Source organism: Camelus dromedarius, chromosome 10 (assembly GCF_036321535.1).
Source record: "Camelus dromedarius isolate mCamDro1 chromosome 10, mCamDro1.pat, whole genome shotgun sequence".
Lineage (NCBI taxonomy): Eukaryota > Metazoa > Chordata > Mammalia > Artiodactyla > Camelidae > Camelus > Camelus dromedarius.
The window spans coordinates 35,788,502-35,809,174 of record NC_087445.1 but is presented as its reverse complement, the minus strand read 5'-3'; the positions used below and the strand labels follow the sequence as shown (position 1 = coordinate 35,809,174).

The 20,673-nt window shown below is 42.1% G+C and overlaps 1 protein-coding gene across 3 annotated transcripts in view; it reads right to left on the bottom strand.

The window, feature by feature from the left end:
• Positions 1–20,673, bottom strand: part of TJP2 (tight junction protein 2) — a 111,118-nt gene that overhangs the window by 82,477 nt on the left and 7,968 nt on the right. For all 3 annotated transcript variants that reach the window (XM_064490253.1, XM_064490254.1, XM_031449824.2), the window contains exon 3: positions 4,643–4,763. The gene's annotated coding sequence lies outside the window, so the exon portion shown is untranslated. The remainder of the gene's footprint in view (positions 1–4,642; positions 4,764–20,673) is intronic.

Below are 20,673 nucleotides of genomic sequence, written 5' to 3'. Positions count from 1 at the left end.
TGTGCTTAAAATGTCCAGACATCTCACATTTCCAGAGATAGGCCAATGGCCACCGCTGTCTTGTTGATTTCATGAGCAAACCATGCACTCTAATTCTTGTTTGGAAAACACATGAGACTACAAATAAAGCATTAGGAAGTAAGAATAAACACTTCCTATTTTTATTTTCCTTCCACTTAAAATGGTATGCCAATTTCTTATGATGAAAATTTACTTGAATTGCTAAAATAATAAAGCCTTTGTATATAAGTATCTGAAGCAATGCTCTTTCATTTTAAATATTTAAGGAAGAAAATATGGAATTACTGTGTGAGTACTGACAGAACTACATAGAAATCTCTATGGCTAGACAATCAAGGTACTTACATCCCTGAATGCTGAAATAATTCCAAGGAAACGTACTTATAATACTAGCGCAGGACTAACACATTGCTTACAAACATTTAGGCTGGTTTGAGATGGAAATTAACAATAGGACATCTTGGGGGGAAGGTATGGTTCAGTGGTAGAGCACATGCTTAGCATGTACAGGTCCTGGGTTCAATCCCCAGTACCTCCACTAAAATGAATAAATAAATAAAACCTAATTACCCCTCCAAAAAAAAGACAAAACAAACAAACAAGAATAGGACATCTATACTCAGATAGCCTGTGTATTTATAGGTAATTAACATTTTAATAGCAAAAGAGCACATCATCTTGAAAATACACCCTCTTTCTTCCACGAATTTTAAATTTCATACATTCTAATAATTTTCCATCAGTCTCTTTAAGCGGATAGGATAGACAACTGAAATAGGAGAGTATCTTCTCCAGAAACAAACAGGCTGGTGGCCTGGTGACCTGACCTCCACACCATTGCTTTTCTCAGCGAACCACAAGGAAACAGGGCAGAAACGAAGAAGCCAGTAAACCAAGAGAAGCTAGTGGGGAAAGAGCTACAACAATGGATCAGACATACCCAGGTTCCAACAAGCCCCAGCTCTGCTGCTTCTTAGGTTTAATACACGACATGGCCACTATTCAGTGGTTCTTGATCTGGAAAAATGGAAATTTTACATGGTCTGACCTAATGCCTGTATGACTTGGTCAGCTTCTTTAAACCCTCCAAGCTTCCATTTCTTTATCTGTAAAACGGTATAGAGAGTTGTATCATGTCTCCTCAAAATTCACATGAGGAAGCCTTAACCCTCATTACCTCAGAATGTGGCCTTCCTTGGAGATAGGGTCTTTGCAGAGATAACCAAGTTAAACTGAGGTCTTCAGGGTGGGCCCTAATCCAGTATGGCTGGTGACCTTATAAAAAGGGCAAATTTGGACACGGAGACAGACACACATAGGAAGGAAGAAGGCCATGTATGAGCTATGTAGAGAGGCCTGGAATAGGTCCTTCCCGCATAACCCTCAGAAGGAACCAGCCCTGCCAATAGCTTGATTTCAGACTTCCAGCCTCCAGGACTGCCAGCCAATGCATTTCTGTTGTTTATACCACCCAGTGTGCGGTGCAGCCCTAGGAAACTCACACAACTCGAGATTAGAGTTGGCCCTACACCTCGGAGGGTGGGGATGAGAAGTAAAGGAAGACAATGCAGGTAAGACGTCAGCACAGTACCAAGTACACGACAATGAGCACCCAAAGGAACACAAAGCTTTCGTCTTTACTACTATAGATTGATACTTCACTTCACTTAGGAATTACAGTGAAATTCTCACCACAGAAAACTTTTCCTCTCACCCAGTGCAGCATCTCCAGGCCCTCTGATGTGCAGTCTTTGCTCCCTGCATGTCTTTTTTCCTCTTTGCACACCTGGCCAACAATCTTTCCTCCTCAGGTTCCTTTCAAATATCATCCTCTCCAGGAGGCCTCCCCTCATTTAATCACTGCCTCAGGCCTTCTGCTCGCATCCACAGTAAGGGGTAAGTACAGCCCTTTCCACACAGCAATGCAATTACTGATCCCAAGTTAGACTCCCAGGTCCCCCACGGATGAGCCTTTGGGTTCCTCTAAATTTCCCTCGGGTGGTGCTGTGTGAAGTGCTCATTAAATATTTGGGGAAAGAATCCGTTCACCGCAGGTAGGGAACCTGGCACACACACCAGCTATAAACAAGCCCATGCTTTACAGCAGCTGTTAAAAATACTGTCCAGGTTAGTGGTTTTCAAAGTGTGGCTCGGAAACCAGCTGTTAGAAATGCAAATTCCTGGGCCTCACCCCAGACTGAAGCCACACCTGGAGGGGGCGGGACCCAGGAATCTTTAACAAGCCCTCCAGGTGATTTTGACGCACCTAAGTTTGAGAGCTCTGAGTCTCTCCAGTTCCACAGGAAGAGGTTAGGAAGCTGGTGTGAGCCTCCCAGGCATGCCTATAGGTGAGGAGCCCCCAGCGGGGAGGGGACTGCAGGGGGGCTCCCAGGGACAGAAGTAAGTTTTTAACTTTCACCCTCAACTCACTTTTTTTTCCCTTGGTTTTGTTTTGTTGTTGTTGTTGAGGGAGAGGTATATTGGGTTTATCTATTTTATTCATTTTAACCAAGGTAATGGGGATTGAACTGAGGACCTCGGGCATGCTAAGTGTGCCCTCTACCACGGAGCTATACCCTCAACTCACTTTTCTAAGCCCATATTACAGGGTGAGTCGGTGATAACTCTAAGATATCTAAATTGCCTAAAATGAGAATCCGTGTCTAGGAAATGCGGCTCTGTCCAGACTCTTAGCATCCTTCCTGAAGGCAAAGAGGCAGAGATGACTTTGCCACATCAGAAAAGTAAACATCAAAGCCCCTTAAAGTACAAAGAAACAAGTGCCAGGCAAATAGTGCTCTCCACAGACACCAAGACTGTAAAGGGAGGCAAAGCACCTAGAATTTGGTGATCGGAAACCTCAGGTTCAGGGCAGGTTCTACAGATACCCTCCTCCACCCATGCCAGACATTGCTAATTGATCACAACATTCCTGCTCAACCAATGAGGACAGCATCCAGGAATCCTGAACCCAGGCAGCCACTCTCAATTATCAGAACTAGCCCTTGAAAAAAACCTGTTTACTATCTGAGTTTAGGAGTTAAGCCATCAAGCTCTACAGAGTTAGTATGGAAACCAGCTACTATTTTAGGAATCTCACTCAACTTGGGAATCAGAGGCTGTGCAATCTTGGGGAAACCATTTAAAATCTTTGAATCTCAGTTTCCTTATTTACAAAAGGGAGCTGGTAAGAGCGTCCCAGGGATGTTCTAAGGATAAACAAGGTGGATGTACACACCTTGCCCAGTGCCTGGCAAATAAAATGCTCTCAATAAATGTTTGCTGCATCTGAAAGTACGGCTGTGTCTGAAAAACCTCACCACCCAAGCTCTCCTGGGGCTGATTCACCCCAGAAAGCCAAGCTTCAGTGTTTACATTCGAAGGAGCTTTGGAGTAAGGTATGGACTTGGGAAACCAAACTGATCTTAAAGGGAATGTGGTCACAAGTATAGGGAATCAGAACCAAGAGGTATTTATCAGAGGGGCTTGCCTGAGTCAGAACAAGCCTTCCCTCCAGAGGTAATACCAGCTCCAATACCCCTTTGCTATACTCCATGCCTTCCCTCCAGCTCATTTGACTAAAGCAACAGATCCTACCCAGAAATCTACTTTCAGGAAAACCACTTCTGGGGTCTAGGCAACCATCTGTCTTCTTATGTTTAGAACCTTTAAGAGCTCCCTACAGAAACAGAGGACTTCCCCACTCCTGGGTCCCCATTTGGACAGACAGACTCCAAGAAAGGCCTTGGTGTGTGCCCAGTGCTTGCTGTATGTTAACTCACTCAGCATCACGTTAACACTCCCTTTTTACAGACGAAGGATGTGGGACTCAGAGACATTACAACGTGCCCAAGATCACACAATCAGAGGGCAGGAACACTGGGATTTGAACAGCTATCTGACATTCACACTCCACTAAACTCCAGTGCTGACATGCAGCTGGAACCCACCCCAGCAGGGTCCTCGAGCTTCAACAGACAGGAATTATGAAACAAGCAGATGAAAAAAATTTCAACCCCCTTCCAGCCAGTCATGGACTGGCCTATAATCGGGGTTAAAGTGTAACTAAGAACAAAAACATCCCAGCATCTGTCTAAATAAAATTTAATACCTTGTAAATCTCATTTAATTCGTTCTTAAAATGGAATCAGTAAATAGATAATACTCAGCTCTTTTGCTAAAAGCCTGTATGTAATTAATCTTCAGAAGCCAGTGTGACTGATGTCTTTTTTTATTTTCAGCAAGGTGCTTACCACTGTTATATAATTCTGCTACCTCAAAGATACTAGAAAAATGTGACCTACCAGAATGACCTATAACCCCAGAAAACAAAATAACTTGCTAGGCAATTATTCTGAACCACGGGAATTGGACTTACATGCTTTAGCCAGGAAGAACCTCAGTTGGCATTTGCCTGAAGCTACCCATCAATTCAGATTAGAAATGCAGTTAAGATCTTTCTGTTCTTTTGGAAATAGGCCATTGCAATTAAATTTTCTTTGATATTAAACAATTTCTATCAGCAACATAGAAAATGGTGGTCTTGACTTCCAGGATGTGACGAAGTTTACATCAAACTTTTAGTGGAGAAAAGCCAGTAACCAGAGACAAAGTCAAGTACCTGGTAAAGCAGGCTGTCTGCCGGCACGAGCCTGGGTTTCGGGGAGCACTTGCACCAGGAGGGACAGCTGGGCTGCCAATCCCACTCACAGGGAGATGACAGTAATGTGGTACTTTGCACCCTGAAAAAGACGGTGTTGTTAAAAACCCAGCATGGTCATTGTCAGCTTGGTGAAATCTCGGGAAATGCACCAAGGTTCACATTCTTACAAGTCACCCACTTATAGTCTGGCTTTTAATGTAGCCACACAGCTGTGCAACCACAACCACAGTCCATTTTAGTACATTTTCATTACTTCAAAGAAAAAAAACCCAGGACCCCTTAGATATCACCCCCTAATTCTCAAGTCCCTCCCCTCACCCCATCCTGGCCCCGAACAACCACCAATCTAATTTTTGTCTCTATAGAGTTACCACTTTTAGAGATTTCATATAAATGAACTCATACATATGTGACCTTTCGTGACTGGCTTCTTCCACATAGCATAATGTTTTCATGTTGCCCCATGTGTCAGAACTTCACTCCATTGAATTAGACTGCAGTTCACATATCTCCTTATCAGGTGATGGACATTTGGGTCGGTTGTTTCCACTTTTAAGCTAGTACGCACAAATGATTATAAGGACCTAGTTTTCATTTCTCTCAGATATATATCTAGAAGTGGAATTGTTTGTTGCCCCAATGTTTTCAGTCTTCAAAAAAATGGAAAAAATGAGTAACCATGTGAAGTTTGGCACCATCAATCCCCCGAGGGTCACCCTGAGGGAGAAGCTCTTAAAAGAACTCACTTCTCAGGTTAAAAAAAAGACTACTCAGCAGGTGAGAAAACATCTAGAGAAAACCTTTTCTTAATCATGGTTAAGACATACTTAATATAAAATTTACAATTTTAAAGTATACAATAGGAAAAAACGTTTGAAACTAGCAGGGAATGTGTGTTTTTTTTGGGGTTTTTTTTTTTTTTTTTTTTTTTTTTTTTTTTGCAGCACTTAGAATACTAGTTCATCTTTATATGTGTGGGTTGCCCCCAATCAGAAAAGATGGCCAATACTTTTTCTTTTTACCCCTCATCCCAAGGGGATGAAGAAAACTCCTCGTGGACTTTTTATGAATCCTGCATGTGCTTTTTAAACAGCACAAGGAGGCAAGCTAATTTCTGGGCCGGGCTGGGCCCCGACATCTTCACACGGGGCATCACAGAGAACACTTCCAGTGGGAGGAGGAATGTGGCTTCTCACCAGTTCTGGACACACTCTTCTGTTTGCTGGACAAAGTGATATTGTGGCATCTGTGCAAAACATTCCCTACACAATGAAACAGAAGTAAAAAATAGCGTCCATTTTATTTGTACAGGCAGGAGACCCATTTCCCTTCTCCCAGGATCAGCAGGAAATGTGGGCACAGGCTAAAGAGAAGCCATCTGGATATCCTACAAAGCAAGCACCAGGATTAGAGCCCAGCCCAAACACAGTTTCTATTATTATCTTCCCACAATAAATAAATGTTCAGCAAATCAAGATGGGCTTGGTTCTGCTTTTGGCCTTAATATGAAATTTTCCTACAGGTATCAGTTTCAAAGAGAGTTTGCTTCTTTTATTGAAATGGCTTGCTTTTGAATTGAGTCAGTTTTCTGCATTTTGATGACATGCTGCTTTAAACTTCCGTTTATAATATTGCCTGAGGTTTTGGGCACGTATGAGAACCACCAATAATTGGCCACTTCTGAAATACACTGTGATTGACTACGGCCGCCTTTCAATTAAGATAAAGCTTGGAAGAAAGAACTAAATAATATTATTGATGTTGGGTAGTACTGACAAATATGTAAAATTATTGTCAGGTAACATTAAGTTAGTACTTGAAAACTTTAAAAGGAAAATCCATAGGTGGCTCAGTATTTTTGTTATTGGGTGCCAATTCCTTAAAAAAAAAGTTGTGTTTTTTTTTTTTTTTTTTAAATTTATAAACCAAGTAAGCATTGACAAAATATTTGCTGTGGTCCTATCCTGTGTCCGGGCATTGGGGTGAACATGCAGTGTGTAAGTCATCCAATCTGTGCTTCAATAAACTTGCAAGATTCAGTCAATTGGTTGGTAGCTGGTTTGGGCCTATCATGTGATTACAGTTTGCAGAGTAGAAGCCCCAGCACTGCCCTGTTTGCAGACAGCAGGGCAAAGCACTAAAAGGAAGAAGGGGCTGGTGTGTGTGAAAGAATCCTTTGAGGTTTTAAAAATTCAATCATGACCTGACTTCCAATTATGTTTTAAAATGCACAAGGAGCTGCTCTTGAATACTATGCAGTATTCCATGTATGTTGTAGCAAGTGGGATATTTATTGAAAAGAATAAAAGGGACGGAATTCTTGGAAGAAGTATTGGCCCCACTATTTAGTCCACCAGCTTAAGAGACACCTCGGGCCAGAATGCGTGTGGGCAGATTTCCCTCCACAGAAACACAGCTAATCACCTGCCTTCTTACCACTGAGATGTCAAACAGCTGCACGGAGGGAAGGTACTGGGACAAGAAGTTTTCAGGAAGATCAGAGAACCGTGAGGTCAAGAGAGAGCAAGTAGGGTATCGGGAAAGCGCCTTCTCTAGATGCCTGCCCCTCAAACTGTGGTTCATGGACTGAACCAGCAGCATCGTCCGGACCATCCACCAGGTGGGCATCACCTGAACTGACAGTATCACCTGGAAGTTTACTAAAATGCACACTCTCGGGCCCCACCACATCTACAGAATTAGAATCTGCATTTTAACAGTGATTCGTATGCACATACGAGAAATAAGGTATCAAGGTGCCTCTGGAGAATTTAGAACTCTTTAATAAGATTAATCAGTAGGAGATAACCGCCACCATCTCCTTACCAGAAAAGGAGAGTTTACTACAGAGTTAGTGAGAGATAGCAATACGTCCAAAGGAAGGCTGTGTCATTGATAAAGGAGTCAGCAAACAAGCCAAAAAAAAAAAAAAAGCGGATCAGCAAAATAATGTTTTGTCCACGTATATTCAAAAAACTCAAGAATTACAGATACAAGGAAGATCTTGATGTGTGATACAGTGCTATTGCATCAGGCTCAAAGGAATGTTCTCTTAAAAAAATAATAAAAGGAGCATTCAACTTGCCTCATTAAGGATCGCTTTGGAATGAGTCATTTGACTTCTGTTTGGCTCGACCTGGGGAATTGAGGAGAACTAGAGGTGGTGCTATGTAGGGTACTTACTCATTCCAATGGCTGGAAGAGGTTACCTCCAAAAAGAAATGAATAATGTGGCAATCAATTTACACATCTGAACCGTGGGTGTTTGTTTAGGGTGAATCCCTTAATGAACAGTCCTGAGTCAGAAACTAAGAATATCCAGTTGCTGTCTGAGGGCCAAGCCCTCGATCATGATGACTCAAATGACGTGGTTTCAAACTTGTAAAATTTGAAGACTACATTAGAATTAAGGAATGGTAAAGATAGAAACCACATGCTTTGCACATATTCTCCAAATTGTATGTCCAGAACAAACACCCTCATCAAATGCAGTGTTCCTTCCCGCTGAGCCCAGACTCAGCCTAGGGATCCTCCCTAACTTGACCCTCGAAGCAGCCCACCCATCAACTGGTCGTGGCATGACATGTGAAACTCATTTGCTGTCCCTGGCAAAAGGTCCTCTTGGCTCTAAATTTCCTTTGTTTTGGGACAAAGTTCCAGGTGAAGGTAGGCTCAGTCTCGAGGGGCTACTTGCAGAATCACAATTTGGTCATCACAACATGTTTTCCATAGCTGTCACTAAACATTGACCCACCCGGTCTCTCCTAGGGTCACTCTATGCCTCTTGCACCCTCTACACATACACACACACTTCCTTTCACTTTCAAGACAAGAGCAAAGTAGTCATCAGCATCATCACCATCATGCTGCCTCAGGATTCCATTCTAAAGCATCTCTAAAATTCCCCAAAGAAATATCTAATGTACTTCTAATAAAATCTACCTTTCACAGATGGGAAGAGAATCTACCTAAATCAAATGTTTCAACAGTGGCAGCATGCACATTTTGGGGTGGATGAGTCTTTGTTGTGGAGGAGGTGGGGTGCTGTCTTGTCCTTTGTAGAATGCTGGGCAGCATCCCTGGCCTCCACCAGGTAGATACCAGTACCACCCACCCAGGGGCTGGAACAACCAAAAGTGTGCCCAGACATTGCCAAATGTCCTTTGGGGGCAATTCCTGACACTACAACCCCTCCCTTGAGAACTATTGATCATAGCAATTCTCTTAGGAAGATGGGACTACGGATGCTTTTTCCCTCCTTATTTTTCTGAATGTATAGTGTTTATATGATAAAAATAAGCTAGTGACTTTCTACTTCTTAAAAAGAAGTATCATCAGCTACACAGATACTTCAAGTTGATCCCTGAGTGTCAAATGTGTGGCTTGTTCAGCTTAAAAATTGAATTCAGTCTGTAAAAGTACTGTCTACCATGCAGATGCTTTCAGTTAAACTTCTCAATGTGTGAAAGACACAAAAAGAGGGACTTCAGAGAAGAAAGTCAGGATTGAGCTCTCTTAACCATTCAGGAAAAAAATGTCTAAACCCTTCTTCAACATGGTTAATCAGTGTGGCTTTAGAAAGAGATGTGAAGCAAAAACTGCTGTTTGAAGAAGAGTATTTACTTGAAACATAGCCTGTATATACACTTCAGTCAGACAAATACTTGCCTTGTAGGGGAAAAAACATACAGCGCAATTTACTTCATCTTAAAGAACTGCTACACTTAAGGACCACGTAAAATTTTTTCAAAATCAGAAAATTAAAATACCTGAATGAAAAAATGGGATCTAGACACACTCATTACTTCATCTTCTTGACTGTCAGACCAGGAATTTTCTTAGAGAATTATTACTAGGAACTTCATTACTATTTTAATTCAGCCTGGGAAGACCATATCTGCCAGGAAGAAACAAGTTCTCATTTGCTGTGACAACACAAATTTGGAATCCAGGCTGAGCCTGAACTTAAAATGGTGTTTAACTTTACCCATAAAAAGGCAATGTGCTTAGAAAATGAATATGATAAACAAGATAAAATGTATACATTGCTTTGGGAGGCAATATTATTTAAAATGCTGATAAGAACTAAACAAATAAATGGGAGGCTGACTAGAAAAAAATAAAGAAATAAGTTCTCAATGAACTCAATATCTATTACCCTCATGACATGGATGACATCTAGGCCCCCAAAACACACACAAAGCATCTTTTGGTCTTCTATGCTTACCCGGGCTGCTGCCAAAGGTTCACGTGTCTTCTGCTCTCAGGTAGAAGTTCTCTTTTGTTAAGTGGGGTGATACCAACTGCTGCTTCCAGAATAGCCATGTATTTCTTGTACCTCATCTTGTCCCCTCTCAGTCCAAGGTCATGTAAACTTTGGTACCGTTCAGCTGAAGCAGACGAAGTAATCTTTGCAATACTACAAGCAGCTCTGCTTTTCGATGCTCTGTGTATCCCTAGCCAGAGCTATTAGACTCTACCGTGGAGGGGTAAGGCCTGGGGGCGAGGCTGAGGCCAAACCATGAATAAATAAAGTCCCGTTCAGATTTCCCTGCAAAGTCAGTATTATATAAGGCTAGAGAATTTTGAATAAAGCACTCATGAAAATGATTTGCAGGACAACTGTGATTCTAAACACGGCAATCTAACGTACACTCCCCAATTAATCCGCACATAAATCTTTGAGGCCACTAATCCTTCAAGTACTAATGGCGCACAAGGTGATTTATCCCAAGGTCTGGTAATAATTGGTCCAAAAAGCCTGCGTGCCTCTGGATGAACTAAAACCAGAAGCAGATCTGCTCTTTCTATAAATACCTCTCTCTAAAAGGCTGTGCTAACATTGAAAAGGGAGTTCCTCTTGTCATTTAAGAATGCATTTCTAAATGCTATAAAACTCTTCACTTGAGTCAATAGCAAAGCAAAGATTAATTAATACAGGAAAAAACTCTGGCTTTAAAAAAATATATCTTTTTAAAATACCTCTAAAACCCAACATGGGTTAGCTCTGCTAGCATGGAAATACACTGTTTGGAGATGTTCAGAATCTAACTCCTCTCCCTTTTCATATGTGTCTCCTCTCAGCTTTAAGGACTTTTCCATGGGGCAAAGGTGAATGGTCCATCACAGTGACCCACCTAATGGGTCATGGTGCCCATGACCCAGACTGGGTGGACCAGTCTTCCCTGGGATGAAAACATGACATTCAGAGAGAAATGCCCTCTCTCCACTAGAGTTGGTAACCAGGGCTGATAGGAAGTTAAGAGCTGTTGGCAATCATGGTGGAAAGGGCTCACACCTACATGCTGAGAAAAACAGTCCCGGGGAAATGTGAAGCTATCATTTGAGTTTCTGGATCCAGCTATGCCCCAGATAACTGTCATCCTGGGAGATCCCAGCTACACTTCTACTACAGTGAATACATTGATTTTTGTGAAATTTACTTTCAGTTGAGGTTTTGTCCTTCTGACAGACTTCTGACTTATACACCCCCCTGACCAGCTTCTTCAAGCTTGCTTCTTTTTTTTTTCTATCGAATTCTATAGGGCTTGGGCTGCTCCTTGTCTAAACAAATTCATATAAAGAAGGAAAGTAAGGCAGAAGAGAGTTGTCATGGAATAATTCTGACCAACCTAGATATTCATAGTGAATACATGTCCCAGCCCTCTCACATCCCCCGAATCTTGAACTCTTCCTCTACGGTCTTTCTCGTTCCTTAATAGCAAGTTTATTATTTCTTTTTCTTCTTTTTTTAACCTAAGGGACCGAAATCAGTGGTCTCCAAAGTAGGGTGCATATACCAACAATCTTTGGGGTGTGGGAAGAAAATGATAAACCATCTATTTCCTTTTTTTCTTTCATCCATTAAAACTTTAGTTTGAGTGTTTATGGTATTAAATATTCCTAATGTTTCCTTTAGGAACTAATAATGTTTTAAGTGTCATTAAAGTGTATCATTTATAAAGTAATATACTCATATATATTGTAGGATATGCTTAAAAATCTGAAGAGGTGTGTGAGCAAAAACCTTTCAGTGTGGGTAACTTAACCCTTCAACTGCTCTCTAAGCCTCAATTTCCCTCTCTATGAGATGAGAAGCCTAAACGGATGACTGCTAGGTTATCTTCCCACTACAGCAACGGACTAAAGGATCCCACTTCACTTGGCCCGATTACGTAATTACAGTCGGTCTTCCACATCCACAGATTACTATCCAGAGAGAAAACCAAACTTGGATCGAAAATATTGGGGGAGAAGGATATCAGAAAGCTCCAAAAAACAAAACTTGAATTTGCCTAGATCTGGCAACTATTTACATGGCATTTACATTGTATTCACAACTATTTACATGGCATTTACACTATATTAGATATTATAAGTAATGTAGAGATGATTTGAAGTATACAGGGAGATATGCATAGGTTGTATGCAAACACTATGCTGTTCTATATAAGGGACTTGAGCATCTCTGGATGTTGGTAACCCTGGGGGTCCTTGAACCAATCTCCTATGGATACTGTAATACAATCCGACCACAAGTAAGTGAAAACAAGGGACAAACCATTTGGTCTTGGAATATTTCATTTCCATAGCATTCATGAATATTACTCCCACTGGTTGTTCTACAAACAATTAGTACCAGTTAGTCACAGGAATTCTTTTATAGGCTGAACTTGGTTGGCTACAGCTGCCACGGCTGAAAAAAGCTCCAATACAGCCCTCATTTAATCATACAGGACGATGTAATTATACTTACACAACACTCTTTGTTCTAACAAATTGTATTTCTAATGACATGTGATAAAAATTACTACACAACCCTCTCAAACAAGAAAAATATCTGAGTTACCAACGACAGAAAAATTAAGATTGTTACCCATTGGAAGCTGTTTTACTCTACTGAAAGTGGCACACTATTTTGTAAATGGCATGTTTTAAAGTTTCATTTTCTATAGGAATTTCTGATGCAGTTAACGTAACAACTCTTGCAAAGTGGTTCTTATCATGATGATCTCATACAAAATTAAAACTGAGTCTTTCATTAGGAAAAGAATTCTGCTCTAGCAAGTAGTTAGAATTTGCTTTTCTTCCGCAAATGAGATTTCAGCTTTCTAATTTATTCATCTTTTAAAACTGTCATCTTTATAAGAATGCCTTCATAATAGTATATGAGAACAAAAGCACAGAAAAAATATATTTAGCCAAAATATCCCATGTAGATATGTAAAAATAGAAAATTTTCTTTTTAATTCTAAAAATTCTTTGGAAATATTCATTTACTTGGTTAGTTCCCACAGAGTTCTAGAAATTCTTTACAACTACAACTATCTGATTAAAAATCATTTACTTAAAAACAATTTTTAATATACATGATCCAAAAAAACTTGTAAGTCAGGATGCTCAAGTTCTCTTTCTGAATGATTAAAAGTGAACAGAAAAATTCACAGACCAGAATGACGTTCCCTTTGGTCAGATCCTTTCTACTTCATGTCTACCGGTGGAAAACTGTGGTCATCCTTCTTCACTGGGTATTTTAACTGTTCCTAGGCTTTGGAAGTATAAAAAATGGAAATGAACTAATACCCCAAACAGGCTGTTACACAGGGTGTGGCCTGCTTTTCAGGGAGCTGAAAAAAGTCTTAAAGTAGAAGAGCCAGGGAAACAGCTTCTCTTCTCCCCCCAGTTCCACTACAAAGAAACCCTGTGACTTTATGCATCGTTTCATCCCCCCCATATCTTCATATAGAATACATATTTACATATTTGTTACTCAGATAAGGCACTAAAACACTGTAACAAAAATTATGTGATGTAAAAGAATTAACAAAGAGTTCAAGATTAGTTGTGGCTCTTCCAGATTTGCTTCCCTCAGCCCAAACTAGCCTTCTCTCTTCATAGCCATCCTCAGAATGCACCTGCTACTGGGTTTAAACTATTATCTTCAACTGGAGGTCACCAAATCTGTTCTTTTCAACCGGATCCTCTCACCCAACCCGCTATCTACCTGAAAGAACCCACTGCCCAGTCCCCAGCAGCAGCTGCTTCCTGCCTTTTTCTGTATCTTGCATCTTCCTCCTGGTTCTCCTCGCCTGAGACCTTGAAGCTACACTCACCCATTCCTGTGGTGCCCCAAGTCATACTAACCCCGTGACACAAGGAAAGAGAGCTGAGTTTAAACGGGAAGACTTGATTTGAATCCCACCTCTGCTGTTTACCGCCATGCGGGCTTGAAGAAGTTACTTGACCCTTCCGAACCTATTTCATTATCCGTAACACCAGGTGAGAAGTGCTGAGATACAGCAGTCTGCTGCCAGTGGTCGGAGAGGGTAGTTCACATATCCCACATTCCATTTTAGCTTTAAAAACTAAATCAGAGGTACAAACTTCCTGTTGTAAAATAAATGAGTCAAGGGTATGAAGTGTACAGCATGGTGAATATAGTTAAGAATTACACATATTTTTGTATGGTGACATATCATAACTCGATTTATCATGGTGATCATTTTGAAATGTACAGAAACAGCAAATCACTATGTTGTATACCAGGAACTAGCACAGCATTTTACAATTATACTTAAAAAACAAACATACACGCATGACTAGGATATTGTGCTGTACACCAGAACTTGACACACTGTACAACTCACTATACTTCAATAAACTAACAAACTCAGAGAAAAAGAGAGCAGATATGCGGTTACCAGAGGGTGAAGGGGAGGGGAGGGGGAACTAGATGAAGGCAGTCAAAAGGCACAAACTTCCAGTTACAAGATAAGTAAGTACTAGGGACATAATGTGCAGCATGATAAATATAATTAACATTGCTGTATGTTATATATGAAAGTTAAGAGAATAAATTCTAAGAGTCCTCATCACATAAAATTTTTTTCTTTGATTTTGTATCTATATGAGGTGATGGACAGTCACTAAGCTGATTTTGATAATCATTTCATGATGCATATAAGTCAAATCATTATGCTTAGATCTTAAACATATATATATATATAATGCTGTATATCAATTATATCTCAATAAAACTGGAGGAAAAAAAGAAATAAGCAGAGAAAAAAATTTTTAAAAGTTATTACATATAAAGCACCTAGTGCATATAATGTCCAGCATAGTCACCGAAGTGTGTTATTTTTCCCCTGCTAATTAGTTATGTCTTCATTTTTTCCAGAAAGTTCTCCTTGATTGAACCCCCTAGACTGGGCTAGGTACTCCTTTTTCTGCCTTCTCAAATAGTTTCTGCTTAATCTATCCAAACAGGAACCACGATGAATTTAACTTATGTGTTTAAGCATGTGGAAAGGATAGGGTGGGTCCTCCAGGCCATGGAAGATTAATTAAAGGAAAGGAGTCCTGGGCAGCATGGAGGGGGTCTGAGTTCCACGCTGATCCAGGACTGCCCTCAGCCCTCTCTAGTGGTGGTTTGCCTGGGTGTCGGACACAGGCTTGGTTCCAGGCAGAGCCCTGTTTAGTGCTGTGGCCGAGCTGGCTGCAGTCTCAGTGTGGGGCCCCCTGGAGGACCTGCCCCATAGCCGTATGTTTGGTGAACCCAAGAGACACTTCAGAGTTCAAGGCAGAAGAATCTGACAACGTGAGACCCCGTCTTGCTCTCCCAGGACATCTGTGGGAGATGGTGAAGCCAGGATAGCTGCTATGTTAACACTTCTCTTGGTTCCAGGTAGAGTTTCTTTTTTATTTCTCTCTTTTTTTTTTTTTCCTTAGGTGTTTTTTTTTTTTTAAATTGGTATTCACTTCAAAAACTTGAATCCACAGACTTAAGCAGTATAACCAGAAAGTTACAGGTAAACACAGATTATACATGCAAATTTCTGTTCACAAAGGTCACATGTCCAAGTGTATGAATTAGAAGCCTCAGGCAGAATATCTTATTCTGACTATTATTAGTATGTGAGGGCTGTCGTAACAAAGTACCACAGACTGGTGCCTTAAACAACAGTTTTATTATTTCACAGTTCTGGGGGCTAGAAGTCCAAGATCAAAGTGTTGACAAGGTTGGTTCCTTCTGAGGGGCATGAGGCAGGGCTCTCTACTTGGCTTTGAGATGGCATCTTCTCTGTATGTCTTTGTATCATCCTCACTCTGCAAGCGTCTACATCCAAGTTTCCTCTTCTTAGAAGGACACAAGTGATACTAGATTAGGTCCCACCCTAGTGACCAATTTTTCTTGATTACTTCTATGAAGACCTTCTCTCCAAATAAGGTCACATTTTGATGTACTGGGGGTTAGGGTTTCAATATATGAATGTCGGGGGGGGGATATAATTCAATCCATTATTTGAAAAAAAAAAAAGGAAAGCTCTCAGCAGGTCTTCCCCTGTGATGAAAAAAGATGAAAGTCCAGAAGTAGCAGTTGGCCTAGACACATCTGGCCTGTGATGTGTCTTGTATGTTTAAAGCAAACCAACTGGGAAAAGAAAATCCTCCATGTTCAAGATGAGCCAACTGCTGATTCTGTGATGATGATCTGTTCTCTGGAAGCTGAATCCATCAAAATGCAAGAGGAAGAGGCTAAATCCCGGGTAGCTACTAGGAGCTCCTGAGAAAGACTAGACATCTCCAGCACCGTAGGGCTTGTGTGGGCAGTCACAGTAAGTGTCTGGTGGGACGCTCACTCAAGATCAGTTTTTTCTTAGAGAAGACAACTGGGTGAGAAGTTGGAGTCAGGGGATGCAGACAAGGCTGATGACCAGGCAAGAAGATCCAGGAGGAAACTGACTAATGTTCCAAAACCAAGCACGCATCTCACCACCCAAGATGGAGGAAAAAACCAACACTGCGGAAGAAGAGAACAGAAAAGCAGACCCAAAGGCCATCTTGATGATGTCAGATTGAGCAAACCCCGAGTAAAGTGCAGTCCAAAACCTTCAGGAGTGTGGAACTGAGATGATGCAACTCTGTCACAAGAAAGAAATGCAGCCTGTTGGCATATCCCCTGTCGAGGCAGAGCAGGAGGAAGAAAGGGCTGACGCAAATGGCAAGCTGAGCTGTGACTGAGGACCTGGAGACCCACCAAAAGACATTCCTAGACCCTGAGGAAAAGCTGCAATGACCCTCTCTTCTTTGGAAAGCTAAATTCTGCCCCTTGAAAAAAGAGCTTATGATCATTGGCAGAGAGCATAGGAGGCGGGACAAAACCTCCCCATCTCAAGACGGAAGGGTGCAACCCTGAGACAAAAAATAACCAAAAGATACAAACTACTTTATACAGAATAAACAACAAGGTCCTACTGTATAGCACAGGGAACTACATTCAATAATTTGTAATAACCTATAGTGAAAAAGAATATGAAAAAAAAGACATGCTCTTCCTTCTCCTTCTCCAGGAATCCCCCACCACCATCACCAAGCTGGCTCCCCTCCTTGTCTTCCTCCTCAGGGGCTGGGTTTTTCCCTGGACACCCCCATCCAAACAGGAGTGAGTTACCTCCTGGTTGACTGAGCATCCACATGACCCTAATAGTCAAGATCCTGAAACAATGGACAAGTTTTTAAGTCATTTTGTTTTAAATTTTCCTAGAAAATATTCCCAAATTATCTATATTTATTCTTAATTAAAAAAACCTTTTTTACATAAATGGTTCTATTTTTTCTCAAATTGTATCTTGATAGTATATAAGATTTTAGGGTACCTGTTACCATCAGTTATTATCATTACATTGTAAACTCTAGTAAAAACAAACAGTAAATTTAATTTGATGAGCCAGCTCACTAGTCCCTAAACAATATCTATTTTTCGTGATCATTTCAGCCACCGGACATATCTGAAATAACAAAACACTTCTCTGACAATGGTTCTATGTACCACAGTTACAAAAGAATGATGAAACAAAGTTCCTTGTCGGTCTCAATATATTTCAACTGACTTCAAAAATCACAGCTCTGTCTCTCCCAGCATCAGTGACGGCCTAGAAAGTGCATACAGTGTATACATCCTTGTATTGCCAGCATCTCTCCTCTTTCAGGAATCAGCATATGATAGATACTCAATAACATTTTACTTCCTAATTAAGAGGCAGTTGGGTGTCATGGTTAAAACCCTGCTCTGTAAACCAGCCTGGGTTTAGATCCCAGATTCACATTTAATTAGCTGTGTGGCCTGGGCAAGTCTCTACACCTCTCCAGGGCCTTAGTTTCCTCATCTGTAAATGGGGATAATAGTGGCACCTAGCTGTTAAGGTTATGTGAAAATTAAATTTAATAAATATATGTAAATCACTTAGTGCCTGAACCATCCAAGGTGCTAAGTGCTAGCCATGATTATTATTCACTCAGACAATATTTATTGGCTCAGGTTATTACGGACTTTTTTTGGTCCTTCCCAAATGCATCAATTGAAGCCCTAATCCCTAGCATGATGGTAACTGGAGTGAGGTGTTAGGGAGGGAAATTGGGTTTAGATTAGGTCATGAAGGTAGGATCCTCATGATGGGGTAAGGGCCCTCCTAAGAAGAGGAAGAGAGAGAGAGAAGGCTCTCTCTCCATGCACACACACCTAGGAAGGGCCATGTGCACACACAGTGAGGTGGCCCTCTGCAAGCCAGGAAGATGGCCCTCACCCTGAACCATGCTGGCACCCAGATCTCAGGCTCCCAGCCTTCACAAATGTGAGAAACAAATGTCTGATGTTTAAGCCACCCAGGCCGAGGTATCTTGTTATGGAAGCCTGAGCAGACTAAGGTTGTAGATCCAGTCCAGACAGGTATTTCAGCTCACTGGGTGCCACTTCCTCAATCAACCCTGCTCTCCTCAACCCCAGTTTTCTGTGCTCCCGTATGGACCATTTCAACCTTCCCAGTGTCCACTTAGATCTCCTTACGGTCCTGCCCTTTGGCAGCTGAGGTGCTGATAGGTAACCTTTGATCTGCCAATCCATCCTCATCTGGAGGACTCCTGGCTCTCCTGGTGTGGCTCCCTGCCTGACCAGTCCGTCCAGCCTCCAACACCACCCACACTCCAGAAGATAATGCACACAGCCCAGGGCGTCAACACTGGGCCTCCCCTTTCTCCCTGTTCCAGTTCCCTTTGCACCTGCTGATGAGCCAGACTCTGTTTTCCTCCTGTCACTTCTCTAATTATATGTTTACCTATCACTATCTCTCTCCCCCTCTAGACTGTAAGCTCTGCTCTGAGGGCAGATACCTATTTTTCTGACATTGAAGCCATTTCCTGTTGGGTTTTCTAGGTCCACCCCAACACTCATTCATTCATTTACTCCCGGGACAAGCACAGAGCTGCTCCCTATCCAACACTCTGATTGACAGTGGGCATACAAATAATGAGAAACCATCCTTGCCCTCAAGAACCACCCACTCTAATGGGGCAACGGGTAACTGCAACCCAGCCTGCTGTAGCAGGGATGTGAGTGGCTGTGGAACAAGCATGGGACAAAGCAGAGAGGGGACAATCTTGTCTGAGGTGCTTGGTTTGGGAAAGTCTTCACAGAGATGGTACTTTAATTAAGTCTTAATAGTATGAATAGACATTCCTTAGGCTGATGCAAGGGTTTGAGGCATCCCAGGTGGAAAGAAAAGTATCCCCAAGAGCCAGAAAAGCCTAAAAGCAAAGTGTGTTCTCAGACAGGTAAGTAGGGCAAGCTGGCAGGAAGGCAGCCTGCAGTGCACCTGTGAGCCTCGGGCTAGAGATGCCTTGACCTGAGGCTCTGCACAGAGCAGGTAAGGCAGATGCCACCTGCTCCAGCTAACATGCCCTCCCCCTTGCCTAGATGTGGCCGAACCATTACTTAGCAAACACGTCCCCTGTGCCAGCCACTGAGATAAGGGCTCACCGTGTATTACCTTGTTTAATTCTCACAGCGACCTTGAGAGGTGGATGTAAAGTCTCTCTGTTTTCAGATGAAGAAACTCAGGTGCCAAATGACTAAGTAACTTTCGCGGGGCCACACCAGTAATAAGTTGTGGGGCTGTAATTCCCAGGTTGGTCTGATGACGAAATGTATACCTTCTGACACCCATTAAGCCTGGGTAGGTGCGCTGGGGCCCTTGGGATGTCCCCATCATAATGACATGGAATTGCCTCTTTACTGGTTTGTCTCCCTCTAGAGCATGGATCTCAGGAGGGCAGAGACTTTGCAATGTTCACCACTGTATCCCTAGTGCCTGGCACAGGGCCAGGCAGAGAAGAGGCATCAATAGCACATGCAAAGAATGAATGCATGCATGAATGAACAGGGCTCTGAACTCTTTGCCAAAGTGCACTCTCACCCTTCCCAGTGCCTGAAGGAAAGGAATCCCAAGTACAATCCTGCAGCCAAGATCTGAGTGTACAACCCAAGTTCACGTCTGCCCTCTCCCACTTTGGTCAGAGGGAGGAAAACTCCTGCACTCCTCTGAAGCTGCACAGACAGAACCTTCCCCCAAGTGCAGGGGCTGCCACCACCATCTTCACTTTCCATCCTCATCCCTATCTGTGCACAAAAGCATTAGCATCCTTTGAGAGGTCTGCTTACAAGGTTGGCCCCTGGCTGGCATCTGGGAAGGTGAATTTGGGGAAGGTTCCACCATTCCCAGGACTGATAAGAGTTGCTTACTGTCCCTAAATTGATTGCACAAACAATGTAGCTTAGGCTAAACACCTGCTTTCCTACTGAGAGTCTGAACTTTTGGTTCATGCTATGCAGAGGATGCCAGTGTAATAAATTACCAGAGAAAACCCTGGGCACTGAGTCTTTAATGAAGTTCCCTGGTTGGCAACACTTCACACACGTCGTCTGTTGGAATTAAGGATGTCCTATGTGACTCCACTGGGAGAAGACACTTGGAGGCTTGTGCCTGGTTTCCTCAGATTTCGATCTGTGTGCCTTTTCCCTTGGCTGATTTTGCTTTGCGTCCTTTCACTGTAATAGTCACAGAGGTGAGTATAGGCTAAACCTGTAGGTCCTCCTAGCAAGCTGTCGAAACTAGAGGTGGCCTTAGGGATCCTAAGACACCATCTCTCCCAGA